Raw genomic sequence first — 4738 nt, 5'->3', positions numbered from 1 at the left:
TTTATTGATTTAATTAATTAATTTTTATTTTTATTATTATTTTTAATTGAGTGGCTGTTGGTCTCTGAGCCCACGACAGAGACTTTTCAATCCTATAATTCTATTGAGGTCAGTTTTTTGAGTGACTCTGGCAGGTTTTGATTGAATGAATGCTTTGTTTTCTGCAGCTCTTCAGAAATGTTTGACGGAGTGAACGGTGTTCAGGTGAGACGTCCAGCTTCTGCTCTTCAGACCAACACAACAACAACAAAATCATCTCAAATATATCATCAATGTTTGATAAATCACTGTTTGTTGTTTAAAGTCATGTAAATATTGAAATGCAGTGGTACCCTGTCTATATATATATATATATATATGTATATGTATGTGGGTCAAAGACGAAAAAGGGTTTAAGCATAAAAACAATAAGTGTAATACTGCTTTAAATTGTTGTTGTTTTTCCCCCCAAAAAATGAAAAAGTTTTTTTGTTTAATTTAATTGCAATTTTGTTTTTGTTTTTCTGAGCAATAATAATAAAAAAAATAATAAAAGCAAATTTACAGAAGAGACTAGAGCCCGACCGATATGGGTTTTTCTGGGCCGATACCGATATTAGGGAGTAAAAAAAGGCCGATATCGATATATCGGCCGATATTCTTTGTGTATATTATAGTACAGTACCAGTCAAAAGTTTGGACACTTTCCCATTCGAGGGTCCAAACATTTGACTGGTACTATATATAGAATTCAGGCATATTTACAACAAAAGTACATTTTTTACATATTAAAAGACTAATTACTTTCACCCCAAATACTAATTAGTTGTAATTTTACATTTTTAAAATGTGCCACTATCCTAGGTTTGACCCATTTGTCAGTAAGCATTTTTTACTCATTTAAAACGCAATCAAATTTAATATGCTCTCTTATTCTTTTATATATTTTAATATGTACACGTCAGAATAAGCATGTTGTTTGAATTTTTACATAAATATTGTGTCACACTGAATGACAATGTAACATTATTTCAACCAAATTTTGACATTTTATTCTTCAAAAACTTATTTGAAACCTTAAAAGTAGACACTTTACTTACATTTAATGTGCTTTCTATAAACATATAATCACTTTTGTAAATTTCTTTTGATTCACTTGACCCATATATAAAATATGTATTTTATTTACGTTATATTTATTTATTTTATTGGACTTTTAGGAACTGAAGGTGTGTGCGGCTCACAGTCTCGTCAGCAGCCGTCGATCGCTCCGATCTGGATCAGTCCATCACCTGAGCGTCTGGATCTTCTCACGCACTTTGACCTTCACGGAGGTGACCTTACAGCACAGGTCACTGCTCTAATCCCTCACTCTTTCCTGAGACGCACATTCTGGGACGTCAGACTCGATTAACGTGGGTCACATGATGTTGAAGGGCGGGATGGATTTGTGTTTCATGGATTTTTTAAATATGTGTTCAGAAGCTGTTCACTGGACTGCGGCGTCACACGTGGGACGTTTAGTGTCTGTCTAAACACTCGTGGCGTCCGGTCGGACCAAACGGACTCACGTCTGACACACACACACACACACACGTGTTTTCTGATTAACCTTCACACTTTACTGACTTTATAAATTATTTGAGATTCATTCGTGTTTTAACGTCAATCAAACGGAAACGAATCACATCAAGAACTTTAAAGGTCACGGATCAGTCCATGGTGTGTGTGTGTGAGTGTGTGTGTGTGTGACTGTGAGTGTGTGAGTGTGAGTGTGAGTGTGACTGAGTGTGTGTGTGTGTGTGTGTGTGTGTGAGTGTGTGTGTGTGTGACTGTGAGTGTGTGAGTGTGAGTGTGAGTGTGAGTGTGACTGAGTGTGTGTGTGTGTGTGAGAGAGAGAGAGAGAGAGAGAGTGTGTGAGTGTGTGTGAGAATGTATGAGTGTTAACATAATATACATATTATACATATATATAAATGTAAAAATTTTTTATATATAATATATGTAATGATTAAAATACAAATATTTAATTACAAATTATATATATTAGATATATTACATACTTTTTAATTACATATTTTTTATTTAATAATATTTTAATACATATGTGTGTGTGTGTATATATCAGAGATATATTCAGCTCAGAGGTTATTCATATCGAAACGCTGATTCTGACATGATGTGAGCATCCCATAACTCTGTGTGTGTGTGTGTTTTATTTCTCTGTGTTCTTGTGTTTGTTTCAGAGTGTGTGTTTGTCATCTATTGAATTCTGTAGAAAATGAAGTGATCATGTTTTGTTGATATTGTCGTAATATAACTTTATTCATATGATTAGCCTTTATAATTTAATCATGTTTCACACATTAGCACTGGATATGAGACTGATTGTTTTTAAATCAGAGAAACATTGGTTTCTTGTGTTTGTTTCAGAGTGTGTGTTTGTCATCTATTGAATTCTGTAGAAAATGAAGCGATCATGTTTTGTTGATATTGTCGTAATATAACTTTATTCATATGATTAGCCTTTATAATTTAATCATGTTTCACACATTAGCACTGGATATGAGACTGATTGTTTTTAAATCAGAGAAACATTGGTTTAGTTTACACACACACACACACACGCAGAATGAATCAGTGAATCATCTGAGTTTAATGACTGAAGCTCATAGACTGTAAACACAGCAGCCTTGTTTATCTGATCATGTGATTGATTCAATTAGTGTCTCGTTTTATGTGAAATTAAATCAGGTGGCGTAAATGAGTTTGCACAGTTCTTTTCCCTCAGTTGTGTTCATTTAACGAGAATCAGAGTTTCTGAAGAGTCTGTGTTTTATCTGGCAAATATGAAGATATGCCTCTTGAAGTATTATTATCTGAATGTCATGTTCATAAATCAGTCATATACAGACGAGTTTGATGTGACATCTGGAAAATATAGATTCGTTTACATGTTAAAGTCAAAATTTACTGATATGACTTCTTTCTTCAGTGTAACATAATTTTAAAAGTCAATAAGCTTCAGTGTCGTTTTGGACCCCATTGACTTTCATTTTATGTGTTTTCCATAGAATAAAGTCATTTTTGGCTGAACTATTCGTTTAAAATATGTACATTTGAGAACAGGGTGTTTAGTGTCTAATTAAATGTTAATTTTGACATAAGCATATCAAATTACTGTGAGATTATAACTGATGTTTTAAGTCTTTGTACATGTTTTGCTGTATTTGTGCCTTTATTGTTACATTTGATCATTGTGTAAAAAATCATAATTTTAAACGTTTCACAGTGTTTGTGTTTGACTGTCAATCAAACTGATCTGAGATGTTTATGTAAAAATAGCAGAACACCGACATTCACATCCATCAATATTATATTATTACTCCGACATTTATTACATTAACTTGCATTCAAATATTCAGTGACAAGCAAGATTTTAGAGAAACTGAACTGGAGCTAGCAGCCTGAAAATGAAAGTAAGTATCATGAAGACAAGCATTTATTTCTTTAGAATAACATCTGATGAATCATTTAAGTCCAGGAACATAAATCAAGAATCTATAGTTTTGATTACGTATTGACAATTATGCAAAATTTTAAGATTTCAGAGATTTCACTCATTTTTTTATTAGTTTTTATTTTTAGATTTCCCATTTTCATTGTAATTTTAAAGTGTTAGTAATTTTGTTGTCTGTCTTTGTGTGTGTGTGTGTGTGTGTTTTAAATGTGTATTTAATTTATAATATTTTTTCTATCAGTTTTCGTTATTTTCGCTTTTTTTTTAGTTAAACTAAAGAAAATGTTGCCTTGACATCTAGCTAAAATAAAATTAAGTTTTATGTATTTATTATATATTTCTATATACTTTAAGTTATATATATTCTAATTATAGGTTTTATGTATTTTATTTTATTTCACTTAATGATTTTATTTCAAGTAATGAAATTGTGTTTTTAATGGCTTTAGTTACAGTTGCAGGGTTTCTGTGGGTCTTCTGTTAATTTCTCTTAATTCCACAAATTAAGGCCTTAAAAGGTCTTAAATCGGAGCAAGAAGGCTTAAATTCATAAAGCCATGGCATTAAAAGGAAAAATAAAAATGAATATCTTCCTTAGTATTTTTGTTCTGTTTTCCAGTACAAATATCTAAATATCCTTAAATTACGTTTACTTGAGATGCAAAATCAAGATACTAAATTTTCTAAGAAACTGAACAAAGTTAAAATTGAGTCATATGCACTGGAAAACAAAGCAAAAATACTGAGGAAGAACATCACTTTTGTGCAGTTTGAGCAGAAGGTAGAGTAAAAGTTATTTCCATATTCTAGTTAAGCTATATTTCAATTAATTAAAAAGCAAATACACAAAATAATGTTCTTTTTAGCAGCATCATATGACCCCTTTAAATTTGTAAAAAACTGACAATATTTAACTATAAGTTAATCATAAAAGTATTTATACTTTGGTATACTTTACACACACACTCTATGAATGAGCTCATTTAAAAAAAAAAATTTCCAGCTGGATGTTTTCATTACTGTATTACATGAGAAATAATGAGAAAAATAATGAGAATTTGAAGTTTAATTGTCCTGAACATGATGCACAATGCAAAACTTTTAATGGTCCTAAATCAGGCTTCATTTTAATTGAAGCTCATTTTATTAATTTTTTTCACACCACACGATTTTCACTACTTTATTACATGAGAAATGATAAGAAAAATAATGAGAAATTGGATTTTGAACATGATGCAC

At 31.1% G+C, this 4738-nt stretch overlaps 1 protein-coding gene across 1 annotated transcript in view; it reads left to right on the top strand.

Annotated features, from left to right (window-relative positions):
• Positions 1 to 1757, top strand: part of LOC107706945 (arf-GAP with Rho-GAP domain, ANK repeat and PH domain-containing protein 1-like) — a gene marked incomplete at its 5' end in the record, with an annotated part of 23693 nt that extends 21936 nt beyond the window's left edge. The window contains one exon of the mRNA XM_016510796.1: positions 1200 to 1757. The remainder of the gene's footprint in view (positions 1 to 1199) is intronic.
• Between the last annotated feature and the right edge of the window lie 2981 nt (positions 1758 to 4738).

This window comes from Sinocyclocheilus rhinocerous, unplaced genomic scaffold, assembly GCF_001515625.1.
Source record: "Sinocyclocheilus rhinocerous isolate Xijiao unplaced genomic scaffold, SAMN03320098_v1.1 scaffold6468, whole genome shotgun sequence".
NCBI lineage: Eukaryota > Metazoa > Chordata > Actinopteri > Cypriniformes > Cyprinidae > Sinocyclocheilus > Sinocyclocheilus rhinocerous.
Note: the sequence above shows the minus strand (reverse complement) of the source record. Positions and strands in the feature narration are given on the sequence as shown.